This window comes from Myodes glareolus, chromosome 21, assembly GCF_982192425.1.
Source record: "Myodes glareolus chromosome 21, mMyoGla1.1, whole genome shotgun sequence".
Lineage (NCBI taxonomy): Eukaryota > Metazoa > Chordata > Mammalia > Rodentia > Cricetidae > Myodes > Myodes glareolus.
Window position 1 is genome coordinate 10,368,584 of NC_142046.1, and position 26,526 is coordinate 10,395,109.

The window sequence follows — 26,526 nt, forward strand, 5'->3', positions numbered from 1 at the left end:
CGTAAGTTTTACTTGGGAGGAGAGGTAACAGGACTTCATAATAATTTAGTGATCACTAGCATTTGATAAGAGGAATTCGAGATGGTTTATAATTTTGAAGATTTGGAAAGAAGACTAAGATGCAGGATGCAAAATAAGTGAATTGCCTAGAGACATAGGATACTTTATTAACAAAACTAAGAAAAAAGGAAAAATCTATAGTATGTGATATACATTATCCTATTTTTGTAATATCAGATATGCTATGAAATAGGGAAAAAGATGTAAGAGGATGGGCCGATACATCTGTTTTGTTTTGGATTTCTTGCCTTTATGAAAACTATAACCTAGAGTGTTTGTCACCCCTTAGGTAATTTTATTCAGGAGGATCTTAGTTACTTTCTATTGCCTTGACAAGATTCTATAACAAGGCAACTTAGAGAAGAAAGAGCTTATCAAGGGTTACAGTTCCTGAGGGTTAGTTCACTACCATCATGGCAGGGGGCATGAAGGCAGGCGGGGTCGTGCTGGAGCAGTAGCTGAGACCCCGCATCTTTATCGACAAGCAGAGGGAGAACTAACTGGCCCAGCCTAGTGACACTACTTCTCCAAACAGTCCTAGCTCCTAATCCTTCCTAAACAGTACTACCAGCTGGGCATCAACTGTTCAAACATATGAGCCTACGGGGCCTCTAATTCAAACCACCAAAGGAGTAAAGACATTTTATCTAAGTATTTACATCTAGTTTAGTTTCTCAAGCTTGAGTGTATTATTCATATTTGAAGGAGAATGGCAGTTCACCTTAGTATGGAATCAATAGTATGACCATGAGACCCCTTTCCATGAAAGAATATTAAACACAAATGGGGTTTTGTTGTTTTAGTTATTTTAGCTACACTTTTTTTCCCCCCGAGACAGGTTTCATCTGTGTAGTTTTGTGAAACTCAGTCTGTTGACCAGGCTGACCTCAAACTCAGAGACCCAGTTGCTTCTGTCTCTGAGTTCTGGGATTAGAGGTGTGTGCCACCACTGACCAGTTTTAGTCAACTTTTAAAATAAAGAGCAAAAGCTTTGTGATGATAGCATAAACAGCAGTTTTGTGACTCTGGGGGATTTTCTGACTTATATGGTTAGTTACATGTGAGAAAATGAGAGAAAAGTATAGATATATGTTAAGTTAGCAATTTAAAGTAGTGCTGTGTGCGGGAGAGAGAGTTGTGCGTGTATGTGTGTGTGTGTGTGTGTGTGTGTGTAGTGAACTAACTATATAATTCCAGGCTGAGGCAGAAGTCAGTTTGTTTTGTGTAAGACATCATGTGCCCTGTAGGACATGATGTAAAACATGATCCGAACCCCCAAAACTCATTTAGCTACGTGACATGGTAACAAAGAGCAGGTTTGGGGATCATAGGAAGATTCAAATGTTGGCTTATCCAATTAGTGTGGAACTTTGGGCAAAACAACTCTTCATCTGTAAAACATGAAATAGTATGTATTCGGTTCTTCCAATGTGACAATACGCAGTACTTGGCACTTGGCAAACCCTCTGTAAAGACTTGTCACTAGCATAGTCTTTAGAGTTAGATAACTTTGGTGATAGCCACCCTTTTCTTAAGAAAGAAACAGAGAAGTCTGATCCTAGTTGTTGCTTACAGTGGGTTGAAGTTTGAGCGCAGACTAAACAAATGGAAACCATGGGAAAGAGAAGGTAGGGCTAGAGTTGTCAAGAACAAAATAAAGACAAGAAAACAAATCAAGGGCTGGAGAGCAATTTTTAAATGCCCAGCAGATGTTCAACAGAGCAAGAGACCCCACTGCAGTGTTGTGACAATTAGATTCATGTGACTAAGTTATAACACACAACTCATCCTGCCACCCACAAACCCAGACACTTGTCCTGATCTAACAACACTTTTTCCTTAGGCCTTTAACATTTTAGATTTTCCCTCTGATTCTCTTCATTCCATACCTCTGGTTTCTGGGCTTATTAAAAATCTTCTCTTTAGCCATCTGAAGTCTTGTCTTTAGACCCGCCACCCTTCAAGGTCTCTAACCCAGCACAACCCCATTTAAAGACAATGCCCACTCTGTTCCACCCACTTCTGCCTTTTATTTTTTTCACTACCATTTAAATTGTAAACTTTCTCCACAAATTCTGTCCCAGCTCCCAAACACCAACGTATCCTTCCCCATTTCTCTACAATTCTAATACTCTACCTTATAACTATCTCTCTATCCCATCTTCCACACCTGCTTCTCTCTCAACTCAGCAAGTACCACACCCTTCTCCATTCTAATACTGACAACATTCCCCACTCAAATAGATGCTCAAACCACCCATTCATCTGCATTCAACCTAATTACCCAAGAATATGCCTTTCCATTTAACACCCTGGTTAGTACACCTTCCTCTATTTACAACCTTATTTCTTCCCATCTTACTCCTGTTAAGACACTCACACACCAAACTTCTCATCCCTTTGTACTAATTTATTTATTCAACTTCACTGAACAATTTTTATAAATTTAGGAGTATGTTAGACTCTAAGAAAACACACAGCTAAAAAGGTCAGGTTTCTACACCAGAATGTATGAGAAGACAAATCTCCCTGCATTGCAGACTCTGCACTCAGGGTTTTATAAACGGTCACTCGGTTGGATCTGTGAAACTAACTACCTGTGTACTGCTTCTTCTCCCAGACTATAAACTACAAGAGAGCAGAGAATCACCTGCTGTGCAAACAATAAACAGGCGCATTGCCTAAAAGAGCCAGGACAAACACTCCAAAGACACCGCCAATGTTTTAAAGATTTGTTTAACTACGTATTTTATGAATATGGATGTTTTGTCAGCATACATGCTTGCACATCAGAAGAGGGCGTCGAACCACATTACAGATGGTTGGGTGCTGCTATATGGGTGCTGGGAACCGAACTCAGGACCTCTGTAAGAGTAGTCAGTGCTCTAAATCTCTGAGCCACCTTTCTGGCTCCAAATATTGCCAAATTTAAACCTTTTAAGATGCTATATAAGAACAGAATCACAGTTGGTGGTGGCGGCACACACCTTTAATCTCAGCACTCAGGAGGCAGAGGTAGGTACATCTCTGTGAGTTCAAGGCCAGCCTGATCTACAAGAACTAGTTCCAGGACAGCCAGGGCTGTTTCACAGAGAAACCCTGTCTCAAAAAAGAAACAACAACAACAACAACAACAAAAATCACTTATCTCATTTACAAGCAATCAAGACCTTAGATTCTAGAATTACACGGTCTAAATAAAAATATTCAATTTTCATTTACTATATGACATTAAGATAAATTATTCCAATAAGGTTACTTGCTCAGTTTTAAAGGGTGAATGCAACTTTCACAGTTACATTAAATTCTAAATAACTTTACACTTAAGTAATACTTGGAACTGTATTTGAAACATGGCAAACACCCAGAAAAGATTGGCTATTACTTTTACACATGAAGAAACAGATCAAGTGTGCTGACTGGTTTTTGTCAACTTGACAATCTGTGAAGAAGGAATTTTCACTGACAAAATGCATACATAAAATATGCCTGTAGGTGCCAGGTGGTGGTGGCGCACACCTTTAATCCCAGCACTCCTGAGGCAGAGGCAGGTGAATTTCTGTTAATTCAAGCCTGGTCTACAGACTGAGTTCCAAGACAGCCAAAGATACATAGTGAAAACCTGTCTCCAAAAGCAAACAACAACAAAAACCCAAAACCTGGCTTGTAGACAAGTGTGTAGGGCATTCTATGATTAAAGGGAGAGGTTCAGTTCTGCCCCCAGGAAGTGGTCCTGGAAAGCAGACCGAGCAAGCCATGAGGGACAGACAGGTCAGTAGGCAGCAATCCTCCACTGCTTCTGCTTCAATTCCTTCCTTGAGGTTCTGCCTTGATTTTCCTCAGAGCACTGCGACCAGGGACTTGTAAGACAAACCCTTCCTCCCCAAGTTGCTTTGGTCACAGTGTCTTACCACAGCAATAGAAACCTTAACGGAGATGTCAAGGAAGTAGTTAAGAAACATGCCCAGGGGGCCACTGAGGTGGCTCAGGGGGTAAAGGCGTCTTTGGTGCTAATCGGATGACCTAAGCTCTGTATCTGGAACACACGGAAAAGGGTGAAAGGAGGAAAGTGATGACCTTCACATGTGCACCACGGTACGTCCCCCATCCACATAGAACTTAAAAATGGGAAACAAAGTTTTAAAAGGGGAACATGCCCCTAGCCACAGCGCTGAGGTTAGGGAGAGCACAGTGGTGGAATCAAGTGTGGCTTCCACACTCACGGGTCCCTGCTTCTCTCGTACGACAGACATTCCCTCCCCAGGCTGCCCGCAGGACTGTCAGCCCGTCTCCGTGTAGCGTTCGGGGGACAGTGGAGCGCCCCGACCCCCTTCCTCTCAGTGGGACCCCATCCTTTCGAGCGCCACAGCCGCGCTCCGTCCGCCGCCCGGCGCGCCCACCCGCCCCCTGCCCTCCCCTGCCCTCCCCACCCCACGCCGGCCCCTGCCCTCCCCTGCCCTCCCCACCCCACGCCGTCCCGGCGCGCCCGCCCCCTGCCCTCCCCTCCCGTCCAATCCCTTCCCAAGCACACGCCCCCGCCCCGAATCCGTCCCGAGCCGGCGGTCCTCACGCTGGGCCGCAGCCTTCCGGCCTTTGCCGCCCGCCGTCCCCCTCGGTCCGGACGCCGAAGCACACTCACCGCTGCAGGACCGGGAGGGACAGCTTCGCGGGAAAGGCTACGCGGAGACGCTCGAATACCGCCCTCAGGCGACCGGCGGCACAGCAGCCATCTTGTTGTGTTGTGCCGGTTGCCGCGAGGAGCCGCTGGGCATGGGCGGGGCTTGTTCTCGCCACGCCCCCGGGAGCTCGCGGGTGGGGCGGGCTGTCTCTTCCCGCCACTCGTGCCGCCGGCGGGCGCGCTCAGCTTCGGGTGCGGAGCTGGCAGGCGGGCTGCGCTCAGCCTTCTGGGCACCGAGTCTGTGAGGAGAGGCTTCCCAACCCAGCGGTGGGGGAGGCGGGCCACTCCTGTCCCCGAGTTCCCAACCGAGGGACCAGTGATGGGGGTGTCCACACCATTCACACTTGGGGTGGTGGAAGGCTGCCTCGAAGCACCCCATCCCGTACCCAACTATTTCGGAGGCAAAATTGGAAACCTAGCCAGCCGGACGTGGCTGCGCGAAAGAACTGCGTGGGCTCCAGCTGCCATCTCTTTGAGGTTGAGGGAGTCATATGAGCCTGAGAATGGTTCTCACGTTAGCAAAAAGGAACTAAAGCAAGAAGTGTTTGCGGAGACTTGAGTTGGGGTTACCCAAACGTGCTGCCTTCTGCATTTCCTGCTTTGCTTGCATGTTTGTATGCACCACGTACATGCCTGCTGCCTGTTGAGGCTGGAAGAGGGCTTCGGATCCCCTAGAACTGCAGTTTCAGACCATTATGAGCTGTCTTATGGGTGTTGGGAACCGAACCTGGATCCTTTGGGAGAGCAGCCAGTGCTTTTAAGTGCTGAGCCATCTATCTCTCCAGTCCCTCCAGCATATTTCTTAACTAAGAAATTATTAATGCCCAGTCGGGCATTAGCGTTTCTTTTCATTACCACTAACTCCTGGCTCATTTTTCTGACACTTTTGGGAATTGCCTCTCTGCCTCAGTTTCTTCTCCCATGTAACAGGCAATCATCTTCATTTCCTACAGTTTTCCCGATGAGCGCGGAAGCCTTAATGATTCGAAAGAACTTAGAATAATATCTGACATTTAGTAAGTTCTCAATATGCTCTAATTATTTTTATCACTAAGAAAGACTTCTTAGAAATCAGTTTTCAGCTTAACTCTGAAAGAAGAATTTAACTGACTTGCAGGGGTTTGCTTGGTAAAGAGACCATCCTGTACAAACCCGGGAAGAATCGGGGAAGAGAACTTGACAATGAGTAATTAAGTAATTCAGTGCGGTTGGAAGAAGATGTAAGTAATACACAAATGTAGTTCATTATGGCTTGTGCAAAAGTCTGAAGTGGAGAAGCTAAAGATGGAAGAGGAACCTTATGAGCACCACTAAAGCACTTGCTGTTTTATGATAGAAGCAGAGGTCATTTTACCTAACAGGAAATTCTGGTGATTTCCAACAGGGGGCGCTATTTACTTTCATTTGAATAACGCTCCCCTCCATCACTGTGCGCCACAACAGTCTTGCAGACGAAAAGCAACCCATACAAAGATCCATTTCGCCTTGAAAGGAAGTTGTATCCATTCTTAGTCAAAGTTCAAATGTTATGTAATAGTTTAGTATGTGTAAATTGCTGAGATTTCCGTTCTGTTCTCTGCTTTGATACGCGTCTACTTGTCTTTTCAACCAAAGACTTGGACTTACTGCTCAAGCTCGAGGCTGTACCCCGTCATCCGCAGCGCCATTCAGACGCATTCCATTGCCAGATGACGCTGTGCAAGAGTTAATTCACCAGTCCTGTCAGTAGCGCTCCAGAAATGAGCACAAATTTCCAGGGAGTCTTGTAACTCTTATTATCATTTGGTTTCATGTTGCCCTGTTTTCCTTCTTCATACAGACCTTCTCTGGGGTCTAGCATGGTGAAAACCCTGGGTGTGCCTCCAGCCTTGAAGACTTCAGAAGAGAGATCAAAGTCGTTGTTCTCGGTTGTATGTAATCTACAATATAGTTACCAGCTAGGGAGATGTGAAGGCAGCCTGACTGTGACCTGTCTGCAGGGTTGAAAGATGAACCAGGACATGGTGGCTTCGTTCTCGCCAGCTCTTTTGTCTACCCAAACCCTAGCTTTGCAACCCACACTAAGCATTGCACGCATCACCTTTAAAAGGGAACCAGAGGAACTTCTCAGGCAGAGGTGGCAGCCTCCACTGTTGCTATTTCTATAACTCCCTAACATGACTCTAAAAGATTAACTAAATTACAGCTATGTTTAAAAATAAAGCTTGTTTCTGTTGTTTGAAAATTTCATCTGTGCATGTAGTCAATTTATTTATATTTTCATTTTACTTTATTTTACTTTGGTTTTTTGAGACAGTCTTTTTTATGTAACTATCCTGGAACTAGCTCTGTAGACCAGGCTGGCCTCTGCCTCCCAAGTGCGGGGATTAAAGGCGTGTGCCACCATCACCAACCGGGCTATGTTGTGTTTGTCCTATAGTTCTTCCACTCTACCCCCCCCCCCACTTTTTCCTCCCAAATAAGTATTTTGTTTTGTCTTGTCTGTTCTGTAAAGCTGAGTTTATTTGGTGCTCTCAGTATGTGTATGGGTGTCGGGTTATCTGTTGGAGTGTGAGTCGCCTCTCAAGGGCCTCACTTTGTCCCTGAAGAAAACTGAGTCTTGTAGTATCCATCAATTGCCAATAGCTCCTCAGCTTGGGTTGAGACTGAGATCCCATGCATGTTCCCTAAGTCTTATAACAAAAAAAAATTTCCATGATAAATATAAATCTTGTCTTAGACACCTGAGAATATAAATGTGAGAAAATGGCCTAATTCTATACAAAAATATCAGCTGGTCTGCTGCCATCTACAAAATAGCAAACTTAATAGGCTGCCTTTAATATCTTCCCTCAATTAACTGGACTTCTCTTGTTCATGTTTCCTTGTTCTGTGTTTGTTTTTCCCTGTGTGATAACTCTAATGTGTGTGCACTCCATGAGCATGCTTGATGAATGAACATAAATACCACTTTGGCGCTCAGATTGTAGCAGTGGGAAGTGCAGGAAATGGCCTTGTGACAGCGGAGGAGAATTATAGACTTCCTCTTTCATACAGTGTCAACCCAAACACGCATTTAGGAGGGACGTCAATGTCCACCGTGCCATTTCAAACAAACCAACAGACAAATAAACCTCTAATTGGGTTAACCCTAGGCTTTTTCCCACTGCTAAAGTTTGTGACGTGTAGTCTGCCTCTACTCTAAAGCCAGGACTGGGCTCCAACTCTCAGATCAGCTAGAACCAGCCCTGAAGGTCTGGAACCCCTCTGTCTCTGTACACCCCCTTAGACCAGGTCACTACTCACTTTCCCAGAGTCAGAGTGACTGTCTGATGCAGTGGAGGGCAAGAGAGCAGACAGCGAACACTGTCTGCTTATGCCCAACTTTCACACACTTTCAGCTCCACCCATCTCTAACTTTGTCTCTAATTTTAACGTGTTTGTAAGTTGACTGAATCACTATAAGAAGAAAGTGCCTCCACTGTTCTTTTCAGAAGAATTCTAGTTAGTTAATGTACAAAAAATGACCATCCAGGTCAGGAGCGGGGCAGCAAGCAGGCAGGCAGGTGATGGAGCAGTAGTGAAGATCTTACATCTTGAAATACAACTGTGAGGCAGAAAGAGAGCTAACTGGGAGTGCTGTGGGCTTTTGAAGCTTCAAAGGCTACCCCTGCGGCCTACCTCCCACAAGGCCACACCTCCTAATCCTTCCCAAATAGTTCTGCCAACTAGGGACAAGGATCAAACACGCGTCTATGAGGGTAATTCTCATTCAAACCAACACACTTTCCACGACAGCCTAGGAGGTCTAGTTTCTGTGCTAATTACTCTCCTCGTCTCTTCAACAGATTGCTTGGCAGAAATAACTTGAGGGGGAATTCACCATTTTATACCACACTTTCTTAGCTCTGAGTCAGGATAGAAAGATGAAAATTGGGAGGGACATAAGAAGGACAGGGGCCCCTCACAAAGGAATCTAATCTATCTTCATACTAATGGCCTCTGGTTTCCAGCATGTGGCTCTCGGAAACTTTTAGACACACATTATATATATATATATATATATATATATATATATATATATATATATATATATATTAGAGTTTGGATGAATATTTGATACTGCAGGTCATTGTCTTCCATGTTGGACATCGTCCTCAGATGCCTTAGCAGTACTTGGCTCTGTTGAATAGGGAATGTCTTTTAATATTGGTTTTGAACATACTAAATTTCGTATGCTAATTGGGTACACAAGTGTGCAAGGCAGTTATGGTTATGGTGTTTAAGAGGAAGGTCCAGGAAATTAAGTGAAGGTTTGTTAGTGTTCCTATGCCTTAATCAAATGAGTTCAGTTGGCTATGACTGGGAAGAAGCAGGTAGGAGATAGGCTGGCTGTAGTCGGTGCGCACTGGGAGGCAGCAGTGGCTCTCGACTTCCTAGCACTGTGACTCTGATACGGTTCCTCCATTGTGCTGACCCCCAACCACGAAGTTATGTTCATTGCCACTTCGTAACTAATTTTGCTACTGTTAAGAATCGTAATACAATATCTGTGATTTCCAATGGTATTAAGTGACCCCTGTGAAAGGGTCGTTCAATTCCCCAGGGACTGTGACTCAAAGGTTAAAAACCTCTGATGTACAGAAGAAAGGTGTGGTGGTGACAGTTTTCAAATCGCTGCCACGAAAAGCCTGCTGAATGTTCTATCTTTAATAGGGACACAGACCTCATTCTCCACGAGTCCTGAGCCAAGCACGCAGCAACCCAGACTTTCAACAAGAACATTTGATAGTGGAGGGGATTTTATCACTCTGAATGTTATACTGCATCTAGTGGGTGGAGGCCAGGGGTGTTGCTAAGCAGCCTGCTCATAGCAAAAACCAATCTGTGCTTACTGCCATCTCACCACAGAGCTGTGTGTGGCAGCGCCTGTGCTGCCTTTCTTCTGTTTGCTACAGCTGGAGAAAGAACTCTGGACGTTGCCGTGTTTGAGAATGCCAAAGGTTTGTGTGCTAAGTTACACAAGCACTGGAAACTGTGAAATTTGACCTGAGGAGTTGTTCTGTCAACTGTGTTCGTGTCATTCCTGGGATACTGGGGGTCCATGCACAAAAACTGATACGAAACTAGAAGCGTCAATCGTCTTTCCGTGGCTAACAGCTCGGGACCGGTATGAGAAGAGCTCCTGGTGCACCATGTGTTTTGGTCTTCTCCTTATGTGGCTTCATTTTTGCCCAAATGGTGGCAAAGGTTCTTTGTTTTAATTAGATTCATCTTTCACAGCCCAGCTGAACAATTTCACAGAGGTTCTTTTGAAGTAAACGGGCCAGGTGGTTAGACAGTATTAGTGATTTTTGTCTCTTTGGTGGCACAAGTAAGCGGCCCCTTCAGTGAGAGTGCACAGCAGGCTCTGCTGGGCTCCTTTAGCCCTCTGACAAACAGAAAGGTGCTGGTAAGTTGTAGCTGAGGTGCTTTGGCAGTTGACAGCCGCCAGGGGAAGAGTGTCAGTTTTTTAACTAGTGTGGTCCCTGATAGACTGACCATGCTCCAGTGCATAGTCTGCACTCACGCATGTGTGGATAGCACTAGTTAGACTCAGTATGATGTTGTGTATGTATATATATATGGATTGCAGTAAGGAATAGAGGAATCTGTCTGGGAGGGGCCGGATGGTAGGAGTGTGCTGTGAAAATAATTGAAATACATATTTGCATGTTCTTTTCTGTTATTTCTTTTCAAGACAGGATCTCTCTGTGCAATTTTGGTTACCCTAGAACTTGCTCTGTAGACCAAGCTGGCCTCAGACTCACAGAGATCCACCTGCCACTGCCTCCTGAGTGCTGGGATTAAAGGTGTGCACCACCACCACCTGACTTGCATGTATACATTTTTAAAATATGCTTTAAAAGCATTGGTAAATAGGACCTTAAGAGTGGAAAGTAAACAATGTCAACACAGCATTAGGGAGAGATGTCTGTTTACACAGATGTCTTTATATTAGCGAGTGATGTCAGTATACACAAACATGTTTAGAGAGATTATTGTCTTTCAAGCAGCTAATACATAGGAAGATAGAAAGGATAGTGGAGAAATGTATAAAGAAAACAGTTCTTAAGAAAAAAGATTTATTTATTATGTATACACACACCAGAAGAAGGCACCAGATCTCATTACAGACGGTTGTGAGCCACCATGTGGTTGCTGGGAATTGAACTCAGGTCCTCTGGAAGAGCAGCCAGTGCTCCTAACCTCTGAACCATCTCTCCAGCCCAAAGAAAACATTTCTACTGAATAAAAACATCATGAAAGTAAATGTAATTAAAACTCTTAAAGGTAAAATTTTATTTACATATAAATTTACATATGATTTTATTTGCATACAAATAGAGTCAGTTGCTGCAGGAATCTTTGTCTTCAAGTCCAGAAATAAAATCCTACTGGAACTAAAATATGCCTGAATGAATGCCAATTTTGAATGTGTGGCTGCAGGAGTGTGTGCACTCCCTGCTAACTCCTAAACATTTGGGTCACTTATGCTAGCGTCCTCAGTATGACATGGTCAGTGCATTGCTTCTTCTCTGGGCTGGGCAGATGGACAAAGTTTTCCTTGACCAGCCTTGGAAGAGGTAGGGTGTTCATAGACTGTTTCCAGGACCAAGGATGCTGTCCCTCAAGCCTTCTCTAAAAGCGATCACTTTATCAGGCTGTCTGACTCAGACCCATCCTCAAATCGTGTCAGCAGGAAAACAAGTATAGGTAGGTGTCTGTCACTATCAACAGCGCATAGAGTCCTCCAGATAGTGTTCAGGTTTGAATCCACGGCGTCCTCCAGAAGCTTACATGTTAAAGGCTTTTTTACCAGCTGGTAGGTCTTGCAGCAATTGACTGAGTACTCTGACTTACCAATAGGTTATTCCACTGAAGGGCTCAGGTCACAGTCTGAAGGCCTTGTTGGGAGGTGGTGAAAACTTAAGAGGTGGGCTTAGTTATAGGAATCACTCGAGACATGCCTTTGAAGGGTGTCTTGTCACTGGTCCCTGCCTGTCTTCCTTTCTCCCGTCTGCCATGAGGTGAAGGTGCCTCAGTGCATGCTGCCCATTGTTAACTGTCCCTCACTAGGCTGGGGCCAGAAACAAGAGACCATGGGCTGGGATCCTGAAGCCGTGAGCCAAAATCATTCTTTCTGCCTTTAAAGTAGTTCAGGGAGGAGAAACTGGCATCACAGGCATGCTCAACAACACCAGAGCAGCAGAGTTAATGACCTGGTCTAGAGAAGAAAGCCATAGACAGCAAGACTCTTGCTGTCTAGCCCAGAGCCTTTCTTCATGGGACCAGGCTCCCACATTTGAGTCCCTATTTTGCATTAAATAAAGTAAGTGTCTTGTTACAAATCCCTACAGAATACCTCCCACCTGTGCTCCTGGGCATGAAAGGGTAGTTCCCTTCTGATTTCAGTGGTCTCCTGTAGCCATCCCTTTTCCTGCTGTTAATGATTAACATGACCTCGCTGATCCCAAAATTCCACATTCACTTTCCTTTCATGGAAAGTCACTTCAAGGAGGTGACATCTCGAGCCATGGGCTTTTTGGAAGTACTTCTGGTTTTGGCCTTCCTTGAGAGAAGTTGGGGACAGGAACAAACGTAAGTGAAGGAGAGCATCTTCATTTTATAGTGTGTGTGAGGGTGGTGTGGCTGGCAGTCACCAGACTGCGGACCTGACAGCACTGGGCTCCTCTGAGGCACCAGGTGTGCGGCTCATGTGAATGGGAAAGTCTTGGGAGCCCTGAGATCAGTGGATGGCTAACCCACGGAGCGCTGAGATCAGTGGATGGTTAACCCACGGAGCGCTGAGATCAGTGGATGGCTAACCCACGGAGCGCTGAGATCAGTGGATGGCTAACCCATGGAGTGTGGTCACTCATATTGCTGTTCCACCAAAACTTAACCATGGGATTATATGTATATACAAACATGTAAATATATGTATGTATGTATATATATATATATATATATATATATATATATATACTTATTTTGCTTTTTGTTTTGTATTTGGTGCTGAGCTTCTTTGTGTTCCTTATGATTTTGCTGTAGTTAAGCCACAGTTACTTGGGGATCAGCTCCTTTTTAAAATGAATTAGTTTATTTTAATTTTTAAAAATTTTATATACCTTATTTTGTTCATATTCTTTCAGCTTTCCCAATTCCTCCTAGATCTTCCCCTACCCAACTTCATGTTCTTTTTCTCACATAAAAAACAAACAAACAAAAAAACAGTTGTGTCAGAACTAGGGTCAGCACCAGGGCTCCCATGTTTGTGCTGAGAAACCTTCTGAATTCTTTCTTCAGCAGTGTATTGACCATACTGAAAGACGACTCCTCACTCTTCCTGAAAAGTAACAAAGTATATCATGAACAACATGGAAATCGATCACTTAATGGATAAACTGCTTAATTCAGCAACTACCTGTTGACCACGCAGTATGTGTCAGGCAGTGAGGTGTAACAGGTGGAGGAGCAGGTGAGAGCTTTGCCGTAGTGGGAAAGTCGGGCACTAAATGATTGACCCATTGATTGCATCAGCAAGGATGGGGCAGGGTAAAGTTATGTAAGAAGACATAGAAGTCAAAGGACAGAGGTGAGGGGTCAAGCCATGCACGTACCCGGGGAAAGCATGCCAGAGGAACCTTCCTGCCTCGCTGCAAGCTTAGGATCCTCTGCTGCTGGTTAAAGAGCATACAAAGATGAAATTGTTCACATGGGCACACTATGCGGCAGATACATCAGGGAGGACCAGAATGTGTATAAAGGAGGACCGCAGCCAGACTGAAGGGCTTTGACGCTCAGCATGCCATGGCTCCCACTCTGTAGCATAGACAATGGGTACAACTGCTGAACGCTGAAACCGTCACCGCCTTTAGCTCCAAAGGCTTTGTCTCATTTCAAAATTCTAAGTAAGTTCAGTTTAGAAGAGTAGTTGAAAGTTTTAAATCTGGAAACAGACTAGCTAAATTCTGTAACTGGCTAGCTCCGTGACCCAGGACAAATGAGTAGAAGTTTGCTAGTCCTCAGTGGGAGCAATAGTGACACCCTCTGAACCGAATGTTGTAGCAACACAGTGAGTGACCATATATATATGGTCACTATATATATATAGTGACTACATATATATGTAAGAATGGCAGTGAGTGGCGTGTATATAACCTGCTGAGAATGGCAGTGAGTGATGTATGTATAACATGCTGAGAATTACAGTGAGTGGTGTGTATATAACATGCTCAGAATTACAGTGAGTGGCAAGTATATAGCATGCTGAGAATTACAGTGATTGATGTATGTATAACATGCTGAGAATTACAGTGAGTGATGTATATATAACATGTTGAGAATGGCACAGTGAGTCAAAAAGACACACACACACGCACGTGTGCATGTAAAACATGCTGAGAACGGAGCCTGTTCATAGGAAAGTTTCAGTAAATGAATCTTATCACCCGTTTCATTTTGTGTCTGGCTAAGCACATACCTCAGATGAGTAGGCTTACAGGTTCCTCAATCGGTCCGCAAATGCCTCCAAATTACTTTTGCAGGAAAGCTGCCAGATTTGGTAAAGGTCTTAATTGCTGACTAACTTCATGGCTACGAAAGACTTGCTGATTGGGGAAAGTCATAACCTAAGTTTATATTATAACCTAAAATACAATCATAGAACTAAAGATATTCTACCACTGGTAGGTGCCTACACTGGCTCTCAGTCGGGCACGCACGTACCCCTCTCTGTTGGCAGTGCCACACACCTGTGCTCACCGATGTAACACATTTCTAAGATCGCTTTCTCTCATCCACTTCAGCGAGTGTCATTCTTTCTTGTTAGTAGCGTGCTGATGTTTCTAGACATGTTTTTGTTTGGCGCACCACAGAAACAGGTGACAAACAGCTAGTGACTTCACAGCACTCGAACATCGGAAGACAGTGCTGGCATTCAATGATGCGTGCCTATTTAATATTGTAATCCCTTGGGAGGAAATGTCCCCACTGACATGGTCTAGTCAACCTTATTTTTGTGTGTTTTAATTTTTATATAGCATATAAAATGCTGATGCCATTTGGCCTTATTTAGCTCTCTGCAGGTAGAGTAGACCAGAGATCTGTTGTTAACCACCGTTTTAACTGTGAACTAAACCCATGCACTGGTTTTCAGAACTTAATTTCAAGTTATTTCTTCTTGGAAACTATGCTGAATTTGTCATAGATCATAAAAATTATAGTTTGTAAACACAACTATTAGAAAATGCATCTCCAGTGAGATGAAGATGAACCAGAAGTGCAGCGTCACCAAAGCTGCTCCATCTTGGCCTGTTTCTGCAGATCCACCGTGTCAGCACCAGCGGTCTTCCGCGTGGGAGTGTCAGAGAACGTCACGGTCCAAGCCCACGGCCACTCTGATGCCTTTGATGCAACCGTCTCTGTAAAAAGCTATCCTGATAAAAACATCACTTACTCTTCAGGCTCTGTTTATTTATCACCAGAAAATAAATTCCAAAACGCGACAATCTTAACAGTATGTATTTTTGTCTTTCTTTTAAAAATATATAGAGACAATATTTTTTGGTAACATATATGTATTTTGAACATTGACAGAGATCTTGCATCGGTTTACCATTGTGTAATTATTAGATGATTATCACTAACTGATAACAATCTGAGTTTCACAGAATTCTTTTTCTAAAGGATTTATCATTTATGTGGGTGTGCCTGTGTGAGTTTACATGCGTGCATGTTCAGGTGTCCAAGGCCAGAGGGTGTTGATCCCCTGGAACTGGAGGTGGTGAGCGGCCATGTGGGTACTTTGGACAGAACTCCAGGTCCTCTGCAAGCGCTGCGCTGTCTCTCCAGCTCCTGAGCTGAACGATATTCTAAACAGACAATTGTGTTTGCTTTCTGAGCAGTGCATGTAAATGTTAACATTTTTATTGGGAAATAAAATTGTCTCAACTTGGAAACATTTGGAGATGTTTAGAAATGCCTATGAAATTATCACTAAAAATAGCAAAGAAACAAAACATGCACGCTTTTACACATCGATGAGAATTATTACAAACAGCAGAGAAACATGCACGCTTTTAACACTGGTCCAGACCTCAGTAGTCTATGGTAATATGTACTTTCCCAAACTTATAAAATTATTGTTTTCGTTTTTCTTCTTTCAACAATTCATGACTCCCTCCCTACTCCCAAAGAACATGGTACATGGAGATAGAGCTTGGGGGGTGTATGGCGGTGGTGGTCTCATGTTAGACCAGAACTCTACTGCTGTGCTATAGCCCCCAGTGAAATGACTGGTTACTGCAGCGAACAGCTCTCACTGATAATCGGCAAGAGAAACAGCACATTTAAGTAAACACAGTCTTATCCAATTCATTTTTTGTTTTCAATGCATCCCGACTGCGGTTTCTCTCTCTCCTCTCCTCCCACCCCCACTTCACAACCTTCCCCCTCCCTCAAAATCACTCTCCTCCATTTCTCTTCAGAAAAGAGCAGGCCTCCAGGGAGATCCACTGAACATGGCAGAGCAAGATTGGATAAGACTGGGGAAAAACTCTCATACTAAGGCTGGGCAAGGCCACCCAGTAGGAGGAAAAGGGTCCCAAGAGCAGGCGAAACAACCAGAGGCACCCGTTCTCCCCCTGGAGAACCACAAAGATCAAGCTAACAACCGTGATAGAAGCTGTAGTTTGTTTTTCAAAGTAGAGAAAGAACTCAGATGCCTATAATTCATCTCAGCACAGAAATCCTAGATTTTTGCTGTTTTCAAATCTTTGTAATAATCTCCTAGCAGTTGATTTCAGTGATTAACTTTACCCCATGTTTCCAAACCCTTAGTTTTCATAGAAATGTCCTTTCTGTGATTGCCCATGTTAATATATTCAATGCCCACATCATCGAATGTACAGGTGGTGATGGTAATCACATACCCAAACAGGAAAGCGTGCATCTGTGCTGTGGGCACAGAAGCATGTGGTGTGATGTTGAGTGTCCAAGCCATCGGCCAGGGTCTTGCACAGAGAGAACGGAGAAAACAATCCATCCAGAAGTCAATAAAGTAAAAGTTTCTCACTGTTCCGACATGGCAGTTCTGTACAGTATGTCTGAGGTTGATGGTCCCAAAGAGATTTCCATGTGCTTAATACTAACATTTTGTTATGATGTCAGACTATGAAGGGATTTTGGCAAAATTAATTTATTATTACTGTTCCTGTAGTGTCTTCAGTTAGTTTTGTTGTTTGGTTATGTTTATGAGACAGGTTCTGATCATGTAATCTTTTTTTTAAGGTTTGTTTATTTGTTATGTATACAACATTCCTTCCATGTATGCTTGCATGCCAGAAGAGGGCACCAGATCTCATTATAGATGGCGTTGAGCCACAATGTGGTTGCTGGGAATTGAACTCAGGACCTCTGGAAGAGCAGTCAGTGCTCTTAACCTCTGAGCCATCTCTCCAGCCCTCCTGTTCATGTAATCTTGAATAAACTTGAAAACAAGATTCTCCTGCCTCAGCTTCTGTAATGCAATACTGTGATATTATTATTGTTATTATTATTTAATAATAATAATTGCTGTTTTCGAGGTAAGGTTTGTAAAGGAACAACCTAGACAGGGTGAGAATGTTGCCACCTTCTTAGATAGAGTGTCATTGACAAAACTGTTGATCTGACTCCTGCAAAACAATTTGACATACAAGATAGTAATCTCTGCCTGTAACAATATTCTAATAGCTTTGACTGGCCTAGAACTAGCTATGTAGACCAACTTGGTCTTGAACTCGCAGAGATCTGCCTTCCTCTGCGTCCTAAAATGGTTGGATTAAAGACATGCACCACTACAACAGGCTCATTATTATTCATGACAATTTCCTGTTAATGGGTATTTTGCCTACATGTGTATTTGGGCATCACAGTATACAATAAGCAGAGGAGAGAAGAGGATGTAGGATTCCTGAAACAGGAGTCAGGTGATTGGAGCTGCCACGTTGATGCTGGGAATGGAATATTTGTCCTCCGGAAGAACCACCAGTGCCCTTAACTCCTGAGCCCTGTCTCCAGTGTCTCTTTAAAATTATGCAATGCACAAGCTGAATTTTGCAGCCAGGTGAAGGTGGCACAGGCCTTTAAACCCAGCACCTGGGAGGCAGAAACCCTGTCTCAAAAACAAACACCATACCAAAACAAACAACAACCTCAATTTGGTCTTACACTTTGCAGTGTTTTTTCTACAAGGTCAGCACGCTCTGGGACTTCAAAATCACATTTTCACACAGTCATGTTTGTTTGTTGCTTTTCAGATTCAGGACAAACATTTGTCTGAAGGACAAAGCTCATTTTCACATGTGTATTTGGAAGTCGTGTCAAAGCATTTTTCAAAATCTGAAAAAAGGCCAATCCTCTATGACAATGGCTCTCTCTTCGTCCACACTGACAAGCCTGTGTACACGCCACAGCAGCACGGTAGAGTATCTGATGCTTTTTCCAAGGGAGAATGACACAAATATGTGGAACTTTTAACTTCTGAAATTGAGTGGACAGTGGAGACCTTCTAATTTTGGTGGGTGCTGGTGATGTCCATAGTGAGGTGAATGGGGCTGTATGATAATCAACGCATAAACATGGACACCTATATATTGATTTGGAAAGGAAAGACCTAGACAGGGTCAGGGTGTTGTCACTAGCTTACACAGAGAGTCATTGCCAGAATGGTGAGCTGACTCCAGCAAGACGACTTCTTATATGAGATATAATGTTTGCCTATAAGAATATTCTTAAGTTCTTATCCTAATGATGTATTTAATGTGAAGACACTTGCAGGGTTATTGACTTAAGCATCTTTGAATAAAGGCTTAGTCTCTGAGGCTTTCTAGGATGAAGGACCTTAGAATATTGCCCAGAGTCCTTCAGTTCTGCACAGCCTGGGTCCCACCCTCTTTCCTAGGTCCCTTCTCTGCTATGTCCCCTCAGCTATGGACTCAAGTAAGTTGCTTTTCCCGCTACTTCTCACGCACATAGAGGTGGATGCAGTGTTACCTCTGCATAGTACGTTTTTTATCTTTTTCTTTGACTCAGTACCTCCTTCTGGTAGCATCCGGATACACAGATCCCTTCAGGAACCTGCAACTCCAGCTTGGCCTGCCACCCCCAGCACATTTCCTCTCTCTCCTCCTCTGTCAGTGCTAGGTATAAATCCAGGGCCTCCTACATCCCAGGAAAATGTTCCAGCACCTAGGAACATCTCCAGTCCTCTCTTTTGTTCTCTCCAAATCCAAGGGAGTGTGCTCTGCAGCACCTGCTGCTCCGTGCTCCTGGGAACCTACATGACTGTGTTCCTCCTCTCCTAGAGCATCAGATGGCATGCATATCAGACTTGGGCACCACTTTTACATCATTGTCTATCACAAAGCAGGCATTGCAATTAAGTCGTGGCTTCAATACACAGATTTTATTGATCTTGCCTCTGATACACTAAGATTAATATTCTAAATTAACTAAAAACTAGATTAGAAACTATGCAAATAGTAGTCACCGAAATCATAATGATAGTGTAAACATTTGTTACTTCTTTTCTGTTGAGTCATCTAGACTCTGTTTGTACCTGTGAGTGTCACTGGGAGGTGACACAAATCTTCCTGTTTTGTTAAGGAGGTATAGAGGTTAAGATAACTCGGAACAGGAAGAGGAAGCACCGAGACAAGACCACAGTTTTGAACTTTAGATCCTGTGATCACAGGCTTTTCCCCACACTGCTAACGGCTCCGTCTTGACACCTGGACAGAGCAGGCAGGTTTGTCATAGACGGAGGGAGAATATGAGGAGGGGACAGCACTGAAGGGAGGAGAGCACAGGATGTGGGCGACCTGCTCATCATACGGGCTTTACCTTGTTACCTTGTCAACAGGATTTCCTGGGACATCTCCGTGGAGTTACACAGTATGGGCCAAGAGTTGAAATGGTGTTGGGCTTAGGGCACTATTTCTGTTTTAGTGTGGGGACCAAGACTTGACTATGACATGAGTTGAAAACCCTCGAAGAATGAAAATGTGTCACTGTGCCCCTGCAGAGTCAAAATCTCTACCAGTATGTTCAGCTCAAAAGCAGACAGTGCAGCTTAGGAACCACATTTCTGAGCTCTGGTAGGCACCCTGCTCCTCCAGATCTTTAGGTCCTACCGCCTCCTGTTCCATAGCACTCCCTGATCTCAGGTCCGGGGCTGTATTTTAGTTGTTCCCTTTGGTGCTGGGCACCCATGGTCACTCACTCCCTTGTTGTGAATCTGGGTAGAGGACACACAACCCCCATGGGGGAGATTTTAAAGGCCTGCTACAGACAAGAAGAGCTAGAGACAGTCAGTGGCTGCTCAGAGAGGAAGGTTTGTTTTTTTCCAGGGAGGAGCCCCCACAGCTGATCCAATCCTGAACAGTTCACCCTAAGCACATGCACATAGGAACAACACTAAATAAAAATGTGTGTATGTGTGTGTGTGTCAATATAACAATAATAGCCATGCAATTATACTATTCATGCATGTAATTAAAAAATAAAAGCTTTAATTTAAAAAAAATATTGAGTGCAAAAAACAAAGATGAGGAAGATATATTAATAAATCAGATTTGAATTTGTAGACATTAAAATCCACAATGACACAGAAGAAAATATATAAAATTTTCCACTATTTTTTTCTGTGAATGACTTTTTTTTTAATCATTAAAGCAGTGTTTCTCTGTGTAATAGTTCTTGTTGTCTATATTGTAATCATATTGTAGTTCAGGCTGGCCTTGAACTCACAGAGATCTCCTGTACCTGCCTCCTGAGTGCTGGAATAAATGCATTTGCCACCACCACCAGGCTCTGTATACCGATTTTTAAGGAGGAAAAAAAGAAGAAGAAAATTAAGGCTGAATCAGCAGTGAGACATTGAGAGCGTAGAGGATCTCACAGGGCTTGGTGGTGCACGTCCCTGATCCCAGAACCCGGGAGGCTGATGAGAAGAGGCTGTAAATCACAGGCTAGCCTGGGCTACATAGCAAGGAAACAAAGAGATGTGTTTCCGGACAGAGTGCTTGCCTAGGATGTGCAATGACCAGCAGTTCTGCAAGGTCGCCTCTGTTCTTTTAGTGAGAAGAGAACAAACACAGGACCTGGGCAACAGAAACAACAAAACCACATGATCACAGCACATCACAGGAAGAGCTAACTGGGAGCCTTGCTACTTTTCATAAGCAGGAGAGTATATGCCATCTGAACCACACACCCGTTTGCCCTTCGACCCTCCAGCCCTAATGTAAGGCAATATTGTATGTTTTCATACAACCTACAGCGGAGCTCACTCTTTAGTATAGTGAAATTCTCAATAAATGGAGGACAAAGTACAGAAATAACTAATTTTATGCTATTTAAATATTCCTAGAAAGTTAAACAGGAGTATTTTCATACGTTAACTCTCTTGTTCACTAAAAGTAACTCTTGAGGACATATGTTAAAATGAAAGAATCTTTAGTAATATACATGTTTACCAACAACTTTTATTTAAATATGTGTTTTTATCTAGGGGTTATATTTGGTTTTTAACAAGATTTATCTCACCGAAGAGGTTTTTAAAGTATATTATTAATCTTTGACAATGTCACTCACTATTTTAAATCATTTTCACCTTGATAATGTTTGTTTCAAAAATCAGAATAGTTCTTGCTCAACAAGGTTTTTGACGATATCACTTCTTCTGCAGTAAAGGTTGGTGTTCTTTCACTGGGAGATGACTTGGAGCCAGTTACACGGGAAACTGTCTTAACTTTCATAGTAAGTATGTGCTTAGTCCTGTGATGCTTCCCTCACAGACGGATGCACCGAACAGGGCTGTTCCCGTGCGAGAGCTTTCTTGTCATATGAACAAACTCTTCCTGAGTGCTTGCCCTACTGCTTCTCCATCCAGAGTTGAAGCAGGGCAGCTCCTCCCTGCGCAGCGTCATCTCCTTACAACCCTGGCCTCCAGCCCTGTGGCCAAGATAAATCTCTAGTTTTCCAAAATCACCTGGTCACGGGTATTACTTTGTAACAACGAAAACGACCTAAGGTGGGCATGTTTCCTTATTTCTCTGAAGGACCCTGAAGGATCAGAAGTTGACCAGATACAAGGAAACAATCTTACTGGAGCTGTGTCTTTTCCTGACTTCCAGATTCCTGCTAACCCCAAGTATGTAAAACTGTTTGTTAATAAGTTGTTTTCTGGGAAAAAAGAAAACCCACCTGGAACTTTGGTTGTGGGGCAGAGGAAAGGTTGAGTGAGCTCCCTGCTCTGACCAAGGACAGCACACAAGTGGCTATGTGAAGCCTTCCAAAGGATGGTAGAAGTTAGGCCCACTTCTCAGCAAAAGAGAAGTGAATCCCAGATACCAGAGCACTGCCCAGCATACCAGGAGTCTCAGATTTCCAGCACACCTTCAAAAGAGAATCTCTTACATGTTGGTACTGCCAGCCAGCTTCAGCAGATAGCAAAACCCTTTTTCAGTAAATAAATACACAGATACACACACACACACACACACACACACACACACACACAGAGAGAGAGAGAGAGAAAGTTCACATAATTTCCTGCCCATTCTTTTTATAGAAAAAGCAATCAATTTAGTAGAGAAAACAATATCAGTTGTCCTTTTTACCTTTTCACACTAACAGAGTGTCCATCTCTGGGGAGAGGGCGTTAGGTTATGGTCTATTGGGAGAGCACTTATGCCTAGCAGGTGCAGAGATTTAGTCAAAATGTGTGTGTGTGAGTGAGTGTGTGTGTGTGTTGGAAAATTTGTTCTATTTGGGTTCATATGCAAGGATTTAAGACCATGCTCATGCATAGGTTTATAAAATACATGTTTAATGAGCACTGCTTGTGTGTGGAACTCACAATAAGAGAGCAAGCTGCAAATAGAAGTCAAGTGCCCTCAATCCATGCTCTCAAGGAGCATAGAGCAGGATGTCTCTGACAAGGGCAGCTATACTATCCTGTCCTATACTGTACTATCCTATACTGTACTGTACTATACCATACTTACTATACTGTACTATACTATACTAGATAAGGACAGCTATACTATTCTATACTACAGTATATCGTACTATACTATTGTACTACATTGTACTGTATTATACTATACTGTACTATGGTATATTGTACTATTCTATACTATACAATACTGTACTATTCTATACTATACTGTACTATACTATTCTATAATATAATATACTGTACTACACCATATTATACTATACTGTATTATACTGTATAACACTATACTGTAGTATAATATACTGTACTGTACTACACTATATTATACTGTACTATACTGTAGAATACTGCACTATACTGTACTATACTAAAGTAAACTGTACTGTACTATAATGTGCTCTACTACACTATACTGTACTATACTATACCATTCTATACTATATTGTACTGTATAATACTATACTGTACTCTACTATTCTATACTATACTGTACTGTACTATACTATTCTATACTATACTGTACTATACTATACTGTACTATACTATTCTATACTATACTGTACTCTATAATACTATACTGTACTGTACTGTACTGTACCATACTATTCTATACTATACTGTACTATACTATTCTATAATATAATATACTGTACTACACCATATTATACTATACTGTATTATACTGTATGACACTATACTGTAGTATAATATACTGTACTGTACTACACTATATTATACTGTACTATACTGTAGGATACTGCACTATACTGTACTATACTAAAGTATACTGTACTGTACTATAATGTGCTCTACTACACTATACTGTACTATACTATACTATACCATTCTATACTATATTGTACTGTATAATACTATACTGTACTCTACTGCACTATACTATTCTATACTATACTGTACTGTACTATACTATACTATACTGTACTATACTATACTGTACTATACTATTCTATACTATACTGTACTGTATAATACTATACTGTACTGTACTATACTGTACCATACTATTCTATACTATACTGTACTATACTATAATGTACTATACTACACTGTACCATACTATTCTATACTGCACTGTACTACACTATAAATTGCTACCGCAGTCGTTTCCTGTAGAAACACTTTAGAGTCACTTGTCCTGCATCCTCTCTAAGGGAAACTGTATTTAGCTCATTTTGAAAACATTTTCTGAACATCAAAGTCTGAAGTTGGGAGGCTGACATAATCGGGATGATTTAAAATTATACAACTTCTTAAAATGCCATAGGCTCCCTAGCACAGAATCGAGTCTGCTATCTTATGATTCTGATTTCCCAGATGTCACCTTGTGCCAACTGTCCACGGCAGATCACTGGAATCCATCATGACTCCACTCTCCCATCTTAGCAGCTTGGCATCTGTTCTTCTCTATGCACAGAACACATTCTCTTTTATAGTTCTCTTCTTTGGGACATGGGAACATGACACTTTGTACAAATGCCATCCCTGGGTACGATGTAGTGTCCACTTCACTCTCCTCCTTCTTGTCCTGTGTATTTTTTCTTCTCCATGTCTTATTCATTGTTTATCACTCCTCCCCATGTGAGACCCCAGGCTCTTAATATCAAGGCCCTTGTCCATAGTGTTCATTGTCGCTCAGCAGTTCAGCATCCTGGGTCCTCGGGTAAATACCTGGTGAGCAAGGACAGTAGTCCTGACAACCGTGCTATCTCCTCCATTGACCGTATCCACTATCTGCATGGTAGACACGGTTTTTCTCTTTCCCCAGTGAGATGCAGTAACTCGTGTGAATCAAACCTGCTCGGAAAATGTGTGAGAATCTGAACTGGTGTGGATTGTTTGCTATAAAGTCTGTGGTTCTTCTGTCTTCATCTTTTTTAAATCTCAGTGTAGTACTCACTAATTTTTTCTTTGCTTGTTTGGTTTTGGTTATTGGTCTTTGGTCTTTAAAGAAAGGGTTTTTCTGTGTAGCCTTGGCTGTCCTCTGTAGACAGGCTCAGCTTAAACACAGAGATCCACCTCCCAAGACCTGGGATTAAAGTCATGAGCCTCTAACCTCACTAAATATTTTTAAACGAAGGTTGTAGGACAGGTTATTTTACTCTTTAAACAAGCCATGCTTTGTTTCTGAGTGCAATTTTGCTTAGATGAGTTGTGATTTACATCACTAGCATGCCATCTTTCCAGACACATTATTAAAAAATTTCTTTTTCTGTATTGTGAACTGAACATATATTCCTGGATTTAGTAAATTCTGAAATTCTTATCAGTTCTCCAAACAAAATTACTGTATTAAAGTCAAATATGTAGGAAAAGAATACAATATGAAAAACTAATTGTTAAACAATTTCTTTTATTTTTGAAATGTTCAGTTATATCTACTTATTTTTGAAATATTTTCCCTCCAAACTTTTACTTAGGGTGTGTGTGTGTGTGTGTGTGTGTGTGTGTGTGTGTGTGTGCTTGTGGGTCTATACTCATATACATATATTCATACCTCCTCAAAACAGAAATTACTAGAGTTCCTCTTGATAAATTAAAAGTCTTTGCTGCCCTCCATGATTTCAAACATCTGGCTTCCACAGATACGGGAGATGGACGATTCAGGCTAAATATAGAGAAGACGCTTCCACCAACGGATCAACACACTTTGAAGTCAAAGAACACGGTAATCTTCAATCTAAGACTCATTTATAAAATGTTAGTTTTTTCTCAGGAATTCTTTTCGGTAATGTAGCTGATGCAAACCGCTCTCAGGTGGGGATGAGGCCCTGGGCCAGGTTGGTGGGAAGTCCTGGTTGGGTATGCGGCTAGGGAGTCAGTGCTCCTTAGAAGTTGTTAGAGGGCCGCGATGATGTGGAAGAGAATACTGTCATGGGGCTGTTTTAGAAAGATTTTATGCCTTCCACACCCCCTTCTCTCTCACAGATAAAGCCTACAAAATAAGTCTCATGCCAATAAGTGGTCGGCAGCACAAAGTGGAAATTCAAGGTACTCTAATGCTTTGGTGGCTGTTCGGGAGTCTGGGGTCAACTTGCCTGTTAGTTTTGAGGAAGCCATCCAGATTTGTGGATTCCTGTTCTTCATAATAGAAGTGGTACAGTCCCCTTGGGAGCATGGCTTATGGGGGATCTTTTAGGCTCATGGTTTTAGGAAAAATAAATAATTAGCGACACGTAATTAAGACAACAAACGATTTAGTTGACAAGAGTATTACGGGTGATATTGCAGAGACAAGACCTATTTTCAAGTAATATAACAACAGTACAATACTGACCACTCTTCCCTCACTCCATTCTCCCGCTCATAGATGAAGCCCAAGGTGTGAGTCTCCAGTCAACAGGTTACCTGGAACAGAAAATAAGAGAACAAGGTAATCCACAAGTTGTATAGCACTGTGGTTACTGCATTAAAGACCAGAGAGCAGAAGACATGGGGTTTCCCTAATTGCAATGCAGCGGGCAGGGGAAAAGATGCTTGTGGAGGTATAGTTCATCCCTTAAATGATCCTTCACACAAACTCAGGATTTCATTGGCCAGATCCTTACCCCGAACAAAGCAGTTCTGTATTATTTCCTGACCTAAAAGTATCTAAAATGTTTGTTTTCCCCTAGTATCTGGTGAGGGAGTCCTTTGACGGTAGAGAAAATAACACTAGAGATCCCTATGACTGTTGGTAGTAAGGACACGCGTACTGACATCGTTTCAGCTGCTAAATACAAACATGCAGTGGTAAAGAAGT

At 42.6% G+C, this 26,526-nt stretch overlaps 1 protein-coding gene, 1 long non-coding RNA gene and 1 pseudogene across 5 annotated transcripts in view; 2 read left to right on the plus strand and 1 right to left on the minus strand.

The window, feature by feature from the left end:
• The window catches only part of Cntrl (centriolin), an 87,429-nt gene extending 82,597 nt beyond the window's left edge, over window positions 1-4,832 (minus strand). For all 3 annotated transcript variants that reach the window (XM_048432231.3, XM_048432229.3, XM_048432228.3), the window contains exon 1: window positions 4,700-4,832. The gene's annotated coding sequence lies outside the window, so the exon portion shown is untranslated. The remainder of the gene's footprint in view (window positions 1-4,699) is intronic.
• On the plus strand, window positions 4,023-6,965 carry LOC125399041 (uncharacterized). The gene is made up of 2 exons (XR_014998888.2): window positions 4,023-4,155; window positions 5,692-6,965. It is a non-coding gene; the product is annotated as an uncharacterized LOC125399041 (long non-coding RNA).
• Window positions 6,966-12,202: 5,237 nt separating this feature from the next.
• LOC125399000 (complement C5-like) lies at window positions 12,203-18,295 on the plus strand (annotated as a pseudogene). Its single transcript, XR_014998889.2, has 3 exons — window positions 12,203-12,358; window positions 15,086-15,278; window positions 18,061-18,295. The product of XR_014998889.2 is annotated as a complement C5-like (transcript).
• Window positions 18,296-26,526: the final 8,231 nt, after the last annotated feature.